The sequence below is a fragment of the Oryctolagus cuniculus genome, chromosome 10 (genome assembly GCF_051225735.1).
Source record: "Oryctolagus cuniculus isolate XC-2025 breed Fujian yellow rabbit chromosome 10, ASM5122573v1, whole genome shotgun sequence".
In the NCBI taxonomy this organism is placed as follows: Eukaryota; Metazoa; Chordata; class Mammalia; order Lagomorpha; family Leporidae; genus Oryctolagus; species Oryctolagus cuniculus.
Window position 1 is genome coordinate 31521079 of NC_142876.1, and position 19019 is coordinate 31540097.

General features: G+C 52.0%; 1 protein-coding gene across 7 annotated transcripts in view; it reads right to left on the reverse strand.

Annotated features, from left to right (window-relative positions):
• ARK2N (arkadia (RNF111) N-terminal like PKA signaling regulator 2N) overlaps window positions 1–16579 on the reverse strand; it is a 108092-nt gene extending 91513 nt beyond the window's left edge. For 2 of the 7 annotated variants that reach the window (XM_089305181.1, XM_070050262.2), the window contains exon 1: window positions 16209–16497. The gene's annotated coding sequence lies outside the window, so the exon portion shown is untranslated. Of the gene's footprint in view, window positions 1–690; window positions 830–16208 lie in introns of all 7 variants that reach the window. The other 5 variants (XM_070050261.2, XM_070050255.2, XM_070050263.2 and 2 more) reach the window with 4 other exon arrangements.
• Between the last annotated feature and the right edge of the window lie 2440 nt (window positions 16580–19019).

The window sequence follows — 19019 nt, forward strand, 5'->3', positions numbered from 1 at the left end:
CTGGGGTGGGCGCGCGGGCCCCCTAGAGTTGGAGGGTGGAGGGCTGCCTGGGAAAGAACACGCCGGGCTGAGGACAAATCTCGCACCCCAAGATCTGGCCAAGGCCCGCGCTCCCTGATCAATCAGTGAGAAGGGGGAAAACAAAGACTAAAAAGGGGGAACACGTGAAAGGTCTTTAATCTTTAAGGAGCTGTGCTCAAAACTTGGAAGAGGCCCCCGTGGCTCACCCCGCACAAGACCCCAACGGCCAGGGCTGGACCAGGCAGCCGCCCGGAGCCTGGAACTCCACCTGGGTCTCTCACGTGGGTGTAGGGGTCCAAGTAGACGAACCCTCCCCTCACGGCCTGCTGCCTGCCAGGGTGCGCATTAGCAGGAAGCTGGAGCGGAAATGGAGGAGCAGGGACTCAAACCAGGCACTGGGGCATAGGAGGGGGCTGTCCCAGGAGGCAACTGCATTGCTGGGAAGCCTCCAAACCAGGCTGTTGCTACTGCACAGTGGTGGAAACTGAGGCACACAGTGACCTGGGCAAGAAGACCCATGCAGAAGTAGAAGACTAGGTTCTTACACAGCCAGCTCAACTCGGGCACCCTCTCAACCACAACCACCAACCGCCTCCCTGGGGTGGGTGGAGAGCGCACCGGGACTTTTTGCCAGATAAAACATTTTTAGAAGCTATTTATTTTACTTACTTGCAGAGTTACAGAGAGAGAGAGAGGGAAAAGCACGAAGAGAGATGTGATGTGGACCGGGTGCTGTCTCCACTTTGCTCACTCCAGCAGAGTGACCTCCGGGCGGTTCTGCCACCTCTCCGAGCCCCTGGGTCCCTGCCTGTCAAACACGGATGACCCCTACTAGTCGCCTGCAGGTTCATGGTGGATGTGAGGGAAGAGTCCTGCCTGCAGAGCACGTTTGCGCACCTGCTGGGGCTGTGGTGGCAGTACTCTGGGTCACGCACCTCCTGGTGGCTGAATGCCCTGACATTTCCATCCCAACAGGCTCATCTTTCCAGAGTGACAAGTTCACCTGGAACCAGAATGGAACAGTACAGAAGGATGTCACAGAAGTGGAGCAGCAGGTACCCAGAGTGGCCTGGAGGGGCATCCCCCACAGATCCTCCTGTCCTGGGGGCTGATGGGCTGAGGCTGCTCTGTCCCCAGTCAGGTGCTCTGGCACCGGCTCCCAGAGCTTTATTCTAATCAAGTGAGTTCCCCAGATCTGTAACTGTATGGAAAGTCTGTAACTGCTGAAAAACAAATGTGGAAGTAAATACAAAGGAAGGATCTAATTATTTATTTTGATTTACTTGAAAGAGAGAGACACACAGATCTTCCATCTACTGGTTCTCTCCCCCAAATGCCTGCTATACCCGCCACTGGGCCAAGCCAATGTCAGGAGCCAGAAACTCAGTCTGGGTCTCCCACATGGGTGGCAGGGACCCAACTATTTGAGCCATCACTGCTGCTACCACCCCGGGTGCACAATAGCAGAAATTGGAGTTGGAAGTTGAGCCCATAATTGAACCCAGGCACTTAAAAAAAAAGATTCATTCATTTATTTATCTGAAAGGCAGAGAAGGCAGAGAGAGAGAGAGACCTATTTTCCATCCTCTGGTCCACTCCACAAATGCTTGCAATAGCCAGGGCTAAGCCAGGCTGAAGCTATCAGCCAAGAACTTCATCCAGGTCTCCCACTTGGGTGGAAGGGACCCAAGCACCTGAGCTATCATTTGCTCCCTCCCAGGCGCATTAGCAGGAAGCTGGATCAGAGGCAGAGTAGCCAGTCTGATAGGGCATACCACTATACCTGCCCTGAATACAGCATGTTTGTTAGCAAGTGTGTGTTTCTCATTTATTTATTTATTTATTTATTTTTTGACAGGCAGAGTGGACAGTGAGAGAGAGAGACAGAGAGAAAGGTCTTCCTTTGCCGTTGGTTCACCCTCCAATGGCCGCGGCGGCCGGCGCACCGCGCTGATCCGATGGCAGGAGCCAGGAGCCAGGTGCTTTTCCTGGTCTCCCATGGGGTGCAGGGCCCAAGCACCTGGGCCATCCTCCACTGCACTCCCTGGCCACAGCAGAGAGCTGGCCTGGAAGAGGGGCAACCGGGACAGAATCCGGCGCCCCGACCGGGACTAGAACCCGGTGTGCCGGCGCCGCTAGGCGGAGGATTAGCCTAGTGAGCCGCGGCGCCGGCCCCTGTTTCTCATTTTTTAATGAAAGGAATTGCTCTTTATGACATGGTACCCTGTCTGTAGGGCTTACTGAGTAGGGAAGAGGGTCCTCCATCCCACTCCCCCATATAAACTAGCACTCATCACAGTACTTGTTTATTTCCTTCATAACATGAAATTTTTAAAAAATTATTTTATTCAAAAAAAGCAGTGGCTAGCGTTGTGGCGTAAAGGATAAAGCTGTCACCTGCAGCATCCGGTCTATAGGGGCCCCGGTTTGTTTCCCAGCTGCTCCACTTTCTATCCAGCTCCCTGCTAATGGCCTGGGAGGACAGCAGAGGATGACCCAAATGCTTGGGCCCCTGCAACCACGTGCAAGACCAGGAAGAAGCTCCTGGCTCCTGGCTTCGGCCTGGCCCAGTCCTGGCTGTTGCAGCCATCTGGGGAGTGATGCAGTGGATGGAAGATCTCTCTTTCTGTCTCTCGCTGTAACTCTGATTTTCAAATATATATATTTTTTAAATAATAAATTATTCAAAAAAGCCGACAGATATCCTCTGTCCACTGATTCACTCCCCAAATGCCCACATCAGGCAGGGCTTTGAGTACCCAAAGCCAAAACCCCAGAACTCACATTCCAGGTTTCCCACACAAATGTCAGAGAGCCGAGTTCTTGAGCAGTCTCCCAGGCTGTGCATGGGCAGGAAGCTGGATCAGAAGTGGAGCCCAGGATGCTGGTTTCTTTCCTGGCTGGTCCACTTCTGATCCAACTCCCTGCTAATGGCCTGGGAAAGCAGCAGAAGATGGCCCGAGTCCTTGGGTCCCTGCCACCCATGTGGGAGTCCTAGATGAAGCTCCTGGCTCCTGGCTTCAGCCTGGCCCAGCCCCGACCGTTACAGCCATCTGGAGAGTAAACCAGCAGATGGGAAATCTCTGTGTCTCTCCATCTGTCTCTGTAACTTTGCCTTGCAAATAAACAAATTAAAAAAAAAAAAAAAAAGCAGAAGAAAGAAAGAAAAGGAGAAGGAGGAAGTGAAGGAAGAAGACAGAGGAGCCCCGACTGTGGTAAGGGGATGGGAATGCAGGTGGGCTCCTGGCTCCTGTTACCCTCTGTGCCACACATCCCTACAGAGGTAACATTTGCCCTCAGGGTTCCAGCTCTGAAAATCCTTTCTTCTCTGACCCAGTCGGGTGGCCCTGTGTGGAGACGTGTTGTCTCTTGTCCTGTTCTGTTCCGCATGCCCCACGGCTGGCTTCAGATATACTCAACACACGTGCTGTGAATGGGGGAAGTGGGTGTAAGATTCAGAAACCGGATTCCAGGATGTCAAAACAAGGAAGTGGTGCCAGGTGCCAAGTGGGCGAGAAGCTGGGAGGAGGAAACCCATAGACAAAGGAGTGGGGCGGCCTGCCCCTGGGGTTTAAAAGGAGGAGGAGGAAGAGGAGGAGAGGCCATGCCTTGAGGGCAGAGTGCAGGTCAGCCTTCTTGTGGCCTCCCTGGAGTCATCACTGGGTGTGGCTGTGGGGTACAGGGGGGAAAGCCCCTAGGGTATTTGGAGAATAATAGCCCAGATAGCAAAGCAGGGGGAGGGGGAAATTAGAGAGAGAGAGATAGAGAGCGCGGGTGTGCGCGGGCGCTAGCTTCCATCCGCTGGGTCACTTCCTAAGGCTAGCCGGGAACTCAGTCCAGTCTCCCACTTGGCTGGCGGGGCAGGCACTTGAGCCATCACCTGTTGCCTCCCAGGATGCATTAGCAGGAAGCTGGATCACAAGCAGAGGTGCCAGGACTCAACCAGAGCTCTGATAGGAGATGTGGGCATGCCAGGCCCCAGCTTAACCCGCTGCACCACAGCACTGGCCCCAAGTGCTAATGGGAAAGCAGGGACAGATGTTCTCACAGAGACTTCCACTGAGTGACAGCCAAGCCAGCAGAAGGGGCCAATGTTGTGGCACCACAAGTTAAGCCACCACTTATGACACTGGCATCCCATATCGGAGCACAAGTTCGAGTCCTGTGTGCTCCACTTTGAATACAGCTCCCTGCTAATGCACCTGGGAAAGCAGCAGAAAATGGCTCATGTACTTGGGCCTCTGCCACTCATGTGGGAAACCCAGGTGGAGTTCCCGGCTCCTGCTGTTGCAGCCATTTGGGGAGTGAACCAATAGATAGAATCTCTCCCTCTCTCTCTTTCTCTCTTTGTCACTCTATCTTTCAAATAAATAAAAAAAAAATCTGTTTTTAAAAGACCAAAAAGGGGGCCTGCATTGTGACATAGCAGGTTAAGCTTTAGCTTGTGGCACTGGCATTTGAGTACCAGCTGCTCCACTTCTGATCCAGCTTCCTGCTAATGCGCCTGGGAAAGCAGAACTTGGCCTAACTACTTGAGCCCTTGCACCCATGTGGGAGACCTGGATGAAGCTCCTGGCCCCTGACTTTGGCTTGGCCCCAGCCTTGGCTGTTGCAGCCATCTTGGGAATGAACCAGCGGATGGAAAGTCGCTCTCTCTGTCTCTCCCTCTCTTTCTGTAACTCTGACTTTCAAATACACAAATACAAATCTTCATAAACAAATAAATGAAAATGAAAGACCAGCAGAAACCCAGATGTCCCCTGCCCCTGACAGCTTGGAGAGGTAACAGCCAAAGATTTCATGCTGACCTCCCTGGGAGGCAAGTGGGACCTAGCACTGAACACTACAGAAGAAGAGTAAGGGAAACAGTGGGGTAGGAGGGAGTTGCCTCCAGCCCTAGGGACCTTCCCTATGGGTAGTCACAGAAGACCCTCTGCATTCTGGGAGAAGATTCCGTAAGAGCTTCGAAGTTCTGGGGATGCCAGCCGAATGGAGAACGCCTCCACGTGCCGCTCTCCAGCATTGAATGCAAGAACTGCGGGAGAGACCCTGTGCTGGTATCTGCCCTGGTCCCACACAGTTCCTAAAACCCTAGGAATCTGGCTGGCGCCGCAGCTCACTAGGCTAATCCTCGCCTTGTGGCGCCAGCACACCGGGTTCTAGTCCCAGTCGGGGCACTGGATTCTATCCCGGTTGCCCCTCTTCCAGGCCAGCTCTCTGCTGTGGCCAGGGAGTGCAGTGGAGGATGGCCCAAGTCCTTGGGCCCTGCACCCCATGGGAGACCAGGAGAAGTACCTGGTTCCTGCCTTCGGATGGCCGCAGCGGCCATTGGAGGGTGAACCAACGGCAAAGGAAGACCTTTCTCTCTGTCTCTCTCTCTCACTGTCCACTCTGCCTGTTCAAAAAAAAAAAAAAAAAAAAAGAAAAAGAAAAAAAACCTAGGAATCTGCTGAGCCATAGGAGTGTCTTGTCATTCCTAAGGAGCCCCTGGCCAACACACCTGAGCTGCACACCTGCTACTGAGGTGTTTTGGGAGGACCCCTGGACAGCTTCACGGTGGGGCTGGTAACCAGAGGAATCAGCTTCTAAGGGGTGCAACTTCCAGCCCCTTGCCAGCCTCCAGGGAGGGGAGAGGGGCTGGAGATAGAGCATGATCACCAATGGCAGTGATGTAATCAATCATGGCTATGTGATCAAACTTCGACAAAACCTCCAAACAACAGGGTCCGGGGGGCTTCCCATTGGTGAACACATTGAGGGTGTTCACCCTCAATGGGAGGGTGGTGCACCCCGGGAAGGCACAGAAGCTCCAGGCTGACCTCTCCCCCTGCCTTCTTATTCCATTTGGTTCCTGTAAATGTATTTAAACTGATGCTGGGACTGGTTGCTGCTTGCATCACTAACATCCCATATCAGAGTACTGGTTCAAGTCCTGACTGTTCTATTTCCAATCCAGCTCCTTGCCTTGGCCTAGTCCAGATCCAGCTGTTGGGACCATTTGGGGAGTGAACCAATGGATGGAAAATTTTCTCTCTCTCTCTCTCTCTCTCTCTCTCCCCCTCCCCATCACTCTGCCCTTCAAATAAATAAATCTTTTTTAAAAATTAAATATAGAGTGCTGTGGCATAATAGACTAAGCCTCTACCTACAGCTTCATGTTCCAGCTTCTCCTCTTCCGATCCAGCTCTCTGCTATGGCCTGGCAAAGCACTGGAAGATGGCCCAAGTCCTTGGGCCCCTACAGCCTCATGGGAGACTTGGAAGAAGCTCCTGACTCCTGGCTTCGGATGGGTCCCAGCTCCAGTCACTGCGGCCATTTGGAGAGTGAACCAGCAGATGGAAGACTTCTCCCTCTGTCTCTGCCCCTCTGTAACCCTGCCTTTCAAATAAATAAATAAATCTTTAAGAGAAGAATATGGACCATTTGGTCTGATACATCAAGCAAGACTAGTCCTAGGCAAACTCTCTCACCAGGATTCATCACCTCCCAGCCATGTGAGTGTCTCCACCCAATACCCCAGAAGGTGACTTGCTTTAATGCTTTGCCTCTCCCAGTGGTATTGAAACACAAAGGAGTGCCTCTGAAGAGGAATCCACAGGAATTAATCTTTGGTGACATTTCGGGTACTAAATCCTGGGTGGGGAAGATATAACTGGGTGGGGATCATCCCAGCATTCCACAGCCCCACGCATTACCAAGTGCCCATCCTCTCCAGCGTGTCTTAAGAGAGCTCAACACATTATACACACAGTTCAATTTTTTTCGAACGACTTTTTTCCACTTATGCAAAGGCACACTGTGTAAGGCTCTTGGCGGCAAATCACCACAATCAGCAAGAAGCAGCAGGTTATACAGAGGAGGCAACTGAGGCTCACAAAAGGCGGTTCACCTGACCAAGGTCCTGTGGACTTATGGGAAGAGTTAGGATTCCTGGAAGAGAATACGGTTCCCTCCCTCGAGAGCAGTGCTGCAGACTCATAACAAGGCTCAGCCTACGAACACTTTGCAACAGCAGTGCAAGATGGGGACACGTGGGAGGGAAAAATGAAGTCCCAAGAGCAAAAAGGACTTGGAGGAAGAGGAAGCTTTCAGCTGGCGTCTTGGAGAAAAAGCAGGGCTTCCAAGGACAGAGATGAAGGAAACGGATCACAGGCAGAGTCTGGCTCCGGGAAAGGCATCAGGAGGGTCAGGGCCCAGAACAAGCGTGATTCTCATGCAAACCATCTCTCCCCAGTTCTGGCCTGGGCCTTGAGCCCTCGCTCCTCCAATTGTCATCTTATCTCTTTGCTGAATTAAAACCAGCAATATACATTTGTACAGAGTTGAACCCCGGGCTCAGTGTGATTGCCTGAGTTTCTTTACACAGCCCTGAGAGGTAGCTGGGGTGGGTAGAGCTACCATTTTGCAGGGATTATATGACTGACACAGGAGAATGAATGAATTAATGAATGAATGACTTGCCGCAGGTCACTAGCACTAAATGGGGGAATTTTGACCAAACCGTTCTCTGGTGCCTCTAAATGCTACTCTTTCAGTACAGTATGCATCTGGGGAACGTAGCTATGCCTGTGTGTGTGTGTGTGTGTGCTGAGGAGTGGGGAATTAGACTCATTACTGTGCTGTATAATGTGCTGATCATTTGAAAAAAGCCCTGGGCATGAGAACAATACAAGCATTCATTAAAGTACTTCAATAGACCCGACACTGGCAACAATAACCTAAAATTAATTGCAAAGCAGAGTGTCTCCTTGTGAGGTCCCTCTTGAGGAGTAAGTGCAAAGGCACTGAGCCTTGGGGGGAAACAGAGAGGGGCTCCCGGGGAGAAAGACCAAGTGGGGGATTTAGAGATGGGAGGTGGCACTGGGAGGGGCCCCACCAGCCAGGCCAACAAGCTCCTGGGACCACGGGACCTGGCAGGTTTCAAAGGCCTCCCCACTTCTTGAGTAACTGTCATTTACTGGTTACCATGAGTAACCACCAGGCCTGGAGGGGACCTTAGAACTCACCGTCTGATTGTGCAGAAGAGGGCTCTGGCTGAGGAGGAACCACAGGAGTTTCCTACCTTCACTCCTGGGAGTCGGGCATCCCTGCAGGGCTCAGCGCAGCAGCCCTAGCCTTTAGATGCTGCTTCTGGTTCCCTCCCTCAGGTCACCAAAAGAGCAGAAGCCCAGCTCTGCAGGGAGGCCCCTCCAAACCCTTTACCGGGATCACAGGGAAGCCTCATTAAAAGGAGCCAGCCTCCCAGCCCCCGCCCCGAAAATTCCAGGATGCTTGCAAAGAGAAGGGGTGCATTCCAAAGCTGGCCCATCTGTAGCTCAAGAAAACATCGCCTCGTGCACTTTGGTCCAGCCGTCTGGGTGTGTGAAATGTGCGAGAGCAAGCCCTTGCTCCCAGAAAGCCAAGTGCTTGTCCCTGAAACTGACAAAACGCTGAGTTACCTCCAGGACAGGAAGCTTCACCGAAGGCAGCAATCATGCAAACACTGTCTTCCATATGTCTCTCCCCTCCATGCTCAGGCCCTTCCACTCAAATCCCTCGCATGTCAGCCCTTCCTTGTCCATCGCCCACTTCCCACAACCAAACACTCCTGGCCTGAGACTCAATCCCCAGGTCTCCCAGTCCCCCCGTTTATAATCAATGATAGAAACGAATCTGTCCTAATGTGACAGCTGACTAATATCGTGCCCCACCCAGGGGATGGAATTCTTCAGTCCAACTAAAATAAACACTTCTCTGGAAGCCCTCTAGGAATGGAATACAAGGTGGGGATTTCAGATAGCAATCAGCTCGGCTAGGAAGAGGTAAATATTTTTGTTGAGCTAGGTTTTGCAGATTCCTCAAATCATAACACTCTGGCGACCTGGGAGGATCAGTGTAATACACATTCCTCTGTGCATTCTTCCCATCCCCACTCCCAACTCTGTTTGCTGTTCTGGGAAATACTGAGAGGCTCTAGAATTTACCATCTAAGAAGCCAAAGAACTCACAGGCGAAGAGCAATGAGAAGAGCTAAATCTGTGAGATAGATTACCCGCATGGTGGTAAGTCAGAGAAGGAAAGGGTCACTGCCCTGTGGAAAGAGTCGTCTCCCCGAAACAGACTGTGCTCCCAGGCACACATACAAGAATTTGGGGGGGCCGGCTCTGTGGCATAGTGGGTAAAGCCACCACCTGCAGTGCCAGCATCCCATGTGGGCGCTGGTTCAAGTCCCGGCTGCTCCAGTTCCAATCCAGCTCTCTGCTATGGCCTGGGAAAGCAGTAGAAGATGGCCCAAGTCCTTGGGCCCCTGCACCCACATGGGAGACCCAGAAGAAGCTCCTGGCTCCTGGCTTCAGATCAGCTCAGCTCCAGCTATTGCAGCCATCTAGGGAATGAACCAGTGGATAGAAGACCTCTCTCTCTCTGCCTCTCTCTGTCTATAACTCTACCTCTCAAATACATAAATAAAATCTTTTTTTTTTTTTTTTTTTTGACAGGCAGAGTGGGCAGTGAGAGAGAGAGAGACAGAGAGAAAGGTCTTCCTTTTCCGGTGGTTCACCCCACAATGGCCGCTGCGGCCGGTGCGCTGCAGCTGGCGCACCACGCTGATCCGAAGCCAGGAGCCAGGTGCTTCTCCTGGTCTCCCATGAGGGTGCAGGGCCCAAGCACTTGGGCCATCCTCCACTGCACTCCCGGGCCACAGCAGAGAGCTGGACTGGAAGAGGGGCAACCGGGACAGAATCTGGCGCTCTGACTGGGACTAGAACCCAGTGTGCCGGTGCTGCAAGCGGAGGATTAGCCTATTCAGCCATGGCACCGGCCTAAAATCTTTTTTTTTTTTTTAAATATAGTAGATGCTTGCAGTTTCTTGTTTTAAAAATATATTTGAATTATTAATTCAACTTTATATTTGAATTATTCCTTCAACTTTCTTTCTTTCTTTTTTTTTTTTTTTTTTGAAAGGTACATGAGGCTGTCCAGTGGGGCTGGGAGTCCGTGGGCCCCTCAGACAGAGGTAGAATGTCCTTCACAAGCAAGCTGTCAGCTGTGGCTGGAAAGCCTGTCTCCAGACCAACCGCCATCTCCCCCACTAATAGCTTCTTGTGCTGCATATGTGACCTTGCAGCCTTAAATCACACTCTCAGCGTGGCTGCAATATTTCACCCAGAGCTGGCAGGGGAAGGGGCTGGGCCTCTGGGGAGAGTCGTACTTGTTCCAAGAGATCCAGGCTATATTGAGTGACCTTATGGCTTTAAATCACACCTCCAGGGTGGTGGCTGCAATCTATCACCCAGAGCTAGCAGAGGAGGGGGCTGAGCCCCTAAGGAGACAGACAGTATGCAGGAGACCCCCTGCTATCTCCATGAGCCCCAAGCCACTCAACATGTGTATGTGAAACCCCCTGTTCAATGGGCACTCCCAATGGAATGACCCAATAAATAGATGGTAATGCCTTAAAAACCGGGACATTCTCCAAAGCCAGTGTCCTGCTTGGGTACTCCACCTGCTCTCCTCCCAGACCAGATGCTTTACTGTCACTTGCCAATCAAATGACAGTTTCTTTTCTGCCTAATAAAAGGAGGAAAAAGGCCAGTGCCATGGCTCAATAGGCTAATCCTCCACCTAGCGGCACCGGCACACTGGGTTCTAGTCCCGGTCGGGCACCGGATTCTGTCCCGGTTGCCCCTCTTCCAGGCCAGCTCTCTGCTGTGGACCGGGAAGGCAGTGGAGGATGGCCCAAGTGCTTGGGCCCTGCACTCTCCCATGGGAGACCAGGAGAAGCACCTGGCTCCTGCCTTCGGATCAGCGCGGTGTGCCGGCCACAGCGCGCCAGCCGTGGCGGCCATCAGAGGGTGAACCAACGGCAAAAGGAAGACCTTTCTCTCTGTCTCTCTCTCTCACTATCCACTCTGTCTGTCAAAAAAAATAAATAAATAAAAATAAAAAAATAAAAGGAGGAAAAGAACTCACAAGACTCGCTCTGGCAGCTGCCCTCCCCTCTGTGACTGGTAATAGTGGAATGATGCAGGGAGAGATGAGAGAGAGAGAGAGAGAGAGAGAGAGAGAGAGAGAGAGAGAGAAAAGGATCAGTCTTCCATCCTCTGGTTCACTCATCAAATGCTGGCAAGAGATGCAGCTGGGCCAGCCCAAAGCAGGAGCCAAGAACTTCATCAGGGTCTCCCATGTGAGCAGCCAGGACCCAAGTACTCAAGCCATTATCTGCTGCATCCCAGGGTGCACCTCAGCCAGAAGCTGGATCAGAAACAGTGGGGACTGGCACCAGGCTCTTGTCCACATGGGACATAGGCGTCCCAAGTAGCATCTTAACCGCTGTGATAGATGCCCGCCCCGCGCAGGTTCTACAAAGTCTTCCTTGGGTTAGAGGTGACTTGTGGAGCCTCACAGAGGGATCGACCGAAGGCTCTTCCTGGCCACCCTGTCTTCCCTGGCACTGGCTGCTGGCATCATCTTCAAGTCTGGAGGGGTCCTGTTTGTCCCCAACAGGCCTGCCTTGTCTCCGTGGGCTTGTTTGCACGGAGGGTTTCTTTTCCAGACTCCAGAGGTACGACTTGACCTTGAGCAGCCCCTTGCTGTCTGTCTTCACAGAAGGAGCCATAGGAGAACTCTGCTCACCTTAGTCTCTGGCAGGGCTGTGCCAGGCTTGCCCCGGGCTGCTGTGAGCTCACTGACGTCAGTGTGTCGTCTTGGGAATGAGACACCCTCCCCAATGGCTACATTCCAGGGAACAGGAGAGGGAAGGACAGAGCAATTTCTGGGCCAGTTCAAGCCTTGGAAAATTTTCTGGAGTACAAAAGATGAGCAGGAGAGCAAGCTTTCAGGGACCACGCAAGGGATTCAGAATTGATTTGTAGTGGGTAATAATCTGGCTCTCCAAGGTAAGTATGCAAGAAACCACTTTCTGGTCTTCCCATAAGTCACTGTAATGCCTGCTCTGAGGCCCCTGCGTGGCAGGAGCGTCTACCCCAATGATTGCTGAAGCCTTGTTTTCCATCTGCACCCAGGCACCTGCAGAAGCCAGGTGCTCAGAAAGTGGAAAAAGCCCTGGTTGTCCACCCATGCGGGCTTTGTTTGTCAAAGCCTAGGGGAGCGCAGTAGCTGGACTCTGTGTCTTTTTTTTTTTTTTATCACTTTTGTGTTTATTTACTTATTCTGTAATTTTTAAAAATATTTTTTATTTATTTGATAGAGTGATGAGAGAGAGAGAGAGAGAGAGAGAGACAGAGAGACAGAGGGAGAGAGAGAGAGATCTCCAAAATGACTGTAATAGCCAAAGCTTATCCAGGCCAAAGCCAGAAGCCAAGAACTCTGTTCGGGTAGGGGATGCAGGTATTGCAAGCAGCAGCTTAACCTACTGTGCCACAACTTAATTTAAAAAATACTTGATAGAGACAGATCTTTCATTCACAGATGTGTCCCCCAAATGCCCCCAACAGCAAAGGCTGGGCAAGAACTCTATCTGGGTCTTCTACATCAATGGCAAGAACTCAAGGATTTGAGCCATCACCTATTGCTTCCCAGGGTGCACATCAGCAGAAAGCTGGAATCAGAAGTGGAGTGGGAGCCGGCGCCGTGGCTCATTAGGCTAATCCTCTGCCTGCGGCGCTGGCACACCGGGTTCTAGTCCTGGTTGGGGCACCGGTACTAGTCTTGGTTGCCCCTCTTCCAGTCCAGCTCTCTGCTGTGGCCTGGGAGTGCAGTGGAGGATGGCCAAGTGCTTGGGCCCTGCACCTGCATGGGAGACCCGGAGGAAGTACCTGGCTCCTGGCTTCAGATCGGCGCAGCGCCGGCCGTGGCAGCCATTGAGGGAGTGAACCAGCGGAAGGAAGACCTTTCTCTCTGTCTCTCTCTCACTGTCTAACTCTGCCTGGCCAAAAAAAAAAAAAAGTGGAGTGGAAACTCGAACTCAAACCTCTGATATGGGATGTACGCCTTCCTAGCAGCATCTTTTTCTTTTTTAAGATTATTTATTTGAAGGGCAGAGTTACAGAGAGGCAGAGGCAGAGAGAGAGAAAGAGAAAGAGGTCTTCCATCCACTGATTCACTCCCCTAAGTGGCCACAACAGCCAGATCTGGGCTGGTCCAAAGCTAGGAGCCAGGAGCTTCTTCTGGATCTCCCACGTGGGTCCCGGGCCCAAGGACTTGGGCCATCTTCTACTGCTTTCCCAGGCCATAATAGGGAGCTGGATCGGAAGTGGAGCAGCTGGGACTCAAACTGGCACCCATATGGGCTGTCAGCACTGCAGGTGACGGTTTTACCCACTACACCACAGTGCCGGCCCCCAGCAGTATCTTCACCACTGCACCTAATGTCCACCCCCACTTCCTTTTCATATCAGGCTTGGGAGGCAGAGGTCTGGGATTCCCAAAGGCTTCCATGAGGATGGACAGTCACCTGCATCATAGATGGACTCATGGATGTGGAGGGGTGAGCGCCCCCCGCCAGCCTTCTCTCCAGGCCCTTTGGATGGCTTCTCTCTAAGACCATCTCCAACAACCCCCAGCTTCCACTCCCTGTACCCAACAAATAGACATTACACTCAGTTTAGATTATCTTCAAAGGACAGGAAGAGTCATCGCCTCAGGTTCCTTCTGTTATGCATCAAGCTCAAGTCCCTGACACAAGGAATCACCAGCCTGGCAGTCTACTTGCAATAGATCAGGTAGGGCAGAATACTATGGAAAACACATAGATAAATATGTCAAAACATCATCTCGCCTTCATTCCTTCCATGAGCTTTTTATATGCCTGTGGAGCCACCCACCAGGCTGGGCACCCAGGCCACCGATGTGACCAGAGGAGGTCCTTCCACGTGCAGGGCTCAACCCGATCTGCCCCAGTGGGCAGGACAGACATGAGGTCACCTAGCATTAGGACTACATGACCGTGTAATAGAAATATGCACCACATCTACTAGAACCGAGACAAGGAAGCTGCCGACCCAGCCTGGGCTTCTGTGGGGAGGCCTCACCTGGGAGGAGATCTCTGAGCCAGACTCCAAGAATGAAGAGAATTTTGCAGCATAGAGAAGAGGAAAAGCATTGGAGAAAGGTATCACAATGGAGCCAGGCATGCTGAGAATGAGCGTGCTTAGAAGTAGACACTTGTTTGGGAGTGTTGAAGGCAGTGGTGAGAGGAGTTTAGAAAGAATGGAATTCCCAAGGAAGGAAAACTTCAGAACCTGGACTTTCTGGATGTGTCTTCTTTCTCCTTGCTGGAGTGGAAGTATGTGTAATAAATCTCTTCCTCATCTGTGGTTTTGTACCAATTAAGAAATAAGACACAGGTAGTAGGTGATTTAATTTTTTAAAAAGGTTTGATCGATTTATTTGAAACACAGAGAGACAAAGAAAAAGATCTGCTGGTTCACTCCTCCAAACACCCACAACAGCCAGGACTGGGCTGAGCCATAGCCAGGAGCATGGAACACCATCTGGATCCCCCATGCGGTAGCAGGGACCCAAGTACTTGAGCCACCCCTGCTGCCCCCAGGGTGTGCATTCTCAGGAAGCTGAGTTGAAAGCAGATCTGAGACTCAAACCCAGGGACTCTGATGCAGGATGGGGGGCAGCCCAGACAGTGACTTCACCACTGTGCCAACCACCTACCTGCCCAGTCCATATTTAAATATCAACTTTATGGCGGGTAGAATCTCTGTTGGAGGACATGGTGCACACCTGCAGGCCCCACACACTTCCTAGTATGCTTGTGGCTAACGTAGACAGCCCTTCCCTAGCTGCAAGGGGTGCTGTACTGTCCCCCCGGTTCCCTGGAAGGCAGATGTGGGACCTGATGAGCAGCCCAGAATATCCCCTCTCTGTAGGCAGGCAAGTCCTTGCTGGCTTTGCTGAGCGTATCCAGTTCCTTCCCCGAAAACTACCAAACAGGCAGGTCATTCTTCTTCCAGAAAGAGGCCAGAAACAGCAGAATTGTGGCTCACGTGGCAAGGCAAGGCATGGAGGCCCCACCCCACAACTCACGCCCACCCTGTGGTTGCCACATTGCTATTGTTTTCAGAAAGAAAGAACTCCCTCCTATTTGTGCAGGAAACTAACTTTTTAAGGCCCTTTCACATCCATACAACAAAGAAGAAATCGTCTAAGTCCACTTCCTGGTTTTAGGGATGATAAAAGCCAGGCTTGGGGGATTCCAAGATCCGTCAAGGGCCTCGCAATTAGGAGTCACATATCTGCCAGCATTAACAAAAGTCACAAGTTCATTTGGCTTTAAGGTCCCCAACCCCAAACCTTCCTCCCGTGCCTTCCCACAGCAGCTGTCCTGCAAACCAGCACAACGGTTTAAACATTTGCATGGCCAGGCTTGGGGGGAGGGTGTGAGCCCCAGTCCATCTGAATTTCTAGGGGTTGAATACACTGGGCATGCATGAAAGAGATGAATGGCAGAAGAATTAGAAGACTGGAGACAGAAAATGCTTTTTCAGAAATGGGTGAGGAGAGGGTCTTTCAACAACAGAGTGGTGAACTTGGCATTGCTGTGAGGCCTCTGCCGGGCTGGTACCCGGGCACCTCTCCTCCTCCTCCAGGGATCTTTAAAGGTCATCTTGGGCTCTGTCCTCTGCTTCATCCCTATCAAATTTGTTTCCAAGTTCTCTCATGTCTCCTGCTTTTCCATCTCTGCTGCCACATCCTGGCCTGGGTCCTTATCACTTCGTGCTGGGCAGGACTCATGTGTCTGGGTGGGGTGGCCTGGGAGGCAGCAGGGAGGCTATCTGGGGAGATCAGGCTGCAGTCCACAGTGGCTTCTATCTCTCCGCCCCCACCCCCCATGGCCTGTGTGTTCCTCCTTATCAGCTCTCTCCTGAGTACCCCTGGCCTCACCTCACTCAGCCAGACACTGCCCACACTGGAGGCTTCCTCCACCCCCCAGCCTCTTCCTCAGGTTTCAGTTAGCCAGCTGCCCACAGAGGGCCACACACTTATTCTCCCTGAAATAGAAGTGACCCGTAGCAGGGCTTAATGAGATCATCCCCCGAGGAATTTAATAAGGGACAATCCCTTGAGCCAGTGGGAAGAGGGTGTCATACGGCTGGTGAGGGAGGGTGAGGGGACAGAAGGCAGAGGTCCACCACTCCACCTTTGGGGGGCATGGGTGGTCTGGGACCCCCGGAACTGGAAGCAGGGAGATTTGGCAGATGCACTGGGTGAGAGAGCACAGAATACAGCCTCACCTGCTCCTGAAGTTTGCTGCGAGCTGGCAGGAAACCGATGGCCTCCTTGACTCAGCTTCCCGTGAGTTCTCCCAGCTGTTTCTAGAAGTCACCAGCCCAGGAGCTTTGGGTGTCTCCAGACAGACTCTGCGAAGAGCGGACTCTTTGCCCCCTCCTAAATCCCCGGAAATGGGGGCAGGTGTCCAGCATAGTGGCGCTGGCCTTGCGGGGCAGGGGAAAGAGGATGTTTTGTTCTCCTTGCTCTTGAAAGCCGATCGCCTCTGCAGTCGGAGCTGTGCCAGCTGTGGGCAGTGGCCAGCCCGGCAGATGGGGCATTGAGAACACGAGGCGGGGCCTCAGCTCTCTGCTTGTCTTTCTGCCTGGGCACCAGCAACCCCAATGGCACACCTTCTTGGCACCCACACCCCCATCCCACGTGCAACCCCTTGGAGGACAGATCTTGTCTCTCAGCACCAAAGCTTCATACATAGAGCGAGAGCCTGAGGGACTCTGAGGCATGACTAGTGCAACCATCTCCCCAGTTTCCAGAAAGCAACTGGACACAGGGAAGTTATGGGACGTGCCTAGTGCATGAATTTTATTGATGCATAACAAATCACTACCAGCTAGCAGATTAAAGCAACACACACTTATTAGCTCGGTTTCTGTCCATCAGGAGTCTGAACTCGCTTGGCTGACTCCTCTGTACCAGGGCTGCACCAGGCTGCAACCCAGATGTCAGCTGTGACTGCAGCCTCACCAGAGGCTCACACGGGGAAAGACCTGCTCCCAGGCTCCCTCAGTGGCTTCCAGAACTCGTATTCTTGCTCTTGTAGCACTGAGGTCCTATTTTCTTGCTGGTAGCCAGGTGGATACTCTTGCAATTCAAGGCTGCCCACAGTTCCTTGCCAAGGGGCCTCTCCACGGGGCTTCATGACTTCTTCAAAGCCAACAATTGGGACAGTCTGTGACCACAGGGAGGGTCTAGTCTCTCTTTTAAAGCCTTTTGCTTGATGAAGTCAGGCTCACCCAGGATAATCAATGTTTTCATTCAAGAAAATCAACTGATTTGAGACCTAATTATATCTGCGAAATGTTTTCACCTTTACCAAATTCTGTTTGCTACTAACAAGTCACAGGTCTGCATGAGGGATCTCCAGAGAGGTAGAAACAATGGAAGAGAAAGAGAGGGGAGGGTAAGGAGAGGAAGGGAGAAAGGGGGCAAGAGGAGGGGATTTTTCAGGGGAATGGGTTCATGTGATTGTGAGGCGGAGAAGTCCCATCTGCCGGCTAGAGCTCCTGGAATGCTGCTAGCATGGCTCAGTCCAAGTCCAAAGGCTTTGTGGTTTCTTCCATTAGTCCTTTGAGTCATCAGAAGGGCAAGAGCCCAGCTCTGCAGGGAGGTCTCTCAAAATCCCTCCTCGTTACAACAGAGAAGCCTCAGTACATGGAGCCAGGCCCACCACAAGTCCAGGACGCCTGCAAAGTGAGAGACTGATCTCCAAAACTGGGTCCATTCCTGTAACCCAAGAGAACACGCAGGGCGGGCGGAGTTGGAGGGTCAGGAGAGACAAGGGAGGAGTTGCATTTGGTGCAGTGGTTTACTCACTACTTGGGATGCTCCCATCCCATGTTGGAGAGCCAGAGTTCAAGTTCTGGCTCCATTTCCAATCCAGCTTCCTGCTAATGTGCACCCTGGGAGGCAGCATGATGGTTCTGAAGCTTGGGGCCCTGCCACCCACATGGAAGACCCAGATTGAGTTCCCAACTCCTAGCTGCTGCCTGGCCCAGCCCTGGCTATTGCAAGCATTTGGGGAGTGAACCAGCAGATGGAAGATCTCTTCCTCTCTGTCTCTCCCTATCTCTTGGTGACTCTGACTTTCAAATACATAAATCTTTGAAAAAAAAAAAAGAAAAATGAAAAAAGAGAGAGAGATGTAGCGTCCAGGTTTCAAGAGGAAACAGGTCTCCAGGGCCAGCTGTGTTTCAGAATTCAGAATATTCTGACTTTCGGGAGGTAATCAGGTGCCGGCCCCGTGAGCCGCCAGCCCCCGCAGAGGCGGAGCCAGCACCATCATGTGCTTCAAGACTCTGCAGTCAGCCAGTGTTGGCTCAGGTGAAGTTTCGCTGCCAAGCAAATTCAGGTCAAATCAAGTTTTGCCAAATGAATGATGGAAAGCTTTTGGGTTATCTCAGCTTTGTGGGGGCTTTGAAAATTCTAGTAAGGGGTCGTGAACCTGCAATGACTGACACTCGTTGGGTGACAAGTCTTGCTGTCCGCTAGACTTGAGCTGAGGATGCGCATTCCCACAGACTTTGGAGATACTAACCCTTGTCCCCTCTCTGTCTCCTCACCTGCACTTCTTCTCCTTCAGGGGGCTCTGAGGTCACTGACATGAGAGCAGGAGGAGGCCAGGTGGAGCCTGAATGTCTCTATGGTTTATATTTTCTAAGTGGCTCAAGTCCAAAGAAAGTAAGGTTTTCATGAAGAAGAAGAAAGAAGGAAGAATGAAGAAGGAAGAAGGAAGAAGAAAGATGAGGAGGAGAAGGAGGAAGAGGAGGAGGAGGAGAAGGAGGAAGAAGAGAAGGAGAAGGAGAAGGAGAAGGAGAAAAACCATTTTGAACAAATAAATAAAACCAAGACTGGAGTAGAACCCCCACATCAGACTAGAGAGAGGAAGAGCCGGGGCTCCTAGGAGCACTCTGAGGCTGGCAGGACCCTAAGCATAAGGGCTGCATGCTGTGTGGAGGTAAGCTGGTGTGGGGCTGGCATTGTGGTGCAGCCAGTTAAGCTGCTGCCTGTGACGCTGGCATCCATATTGGAGTGCCCCA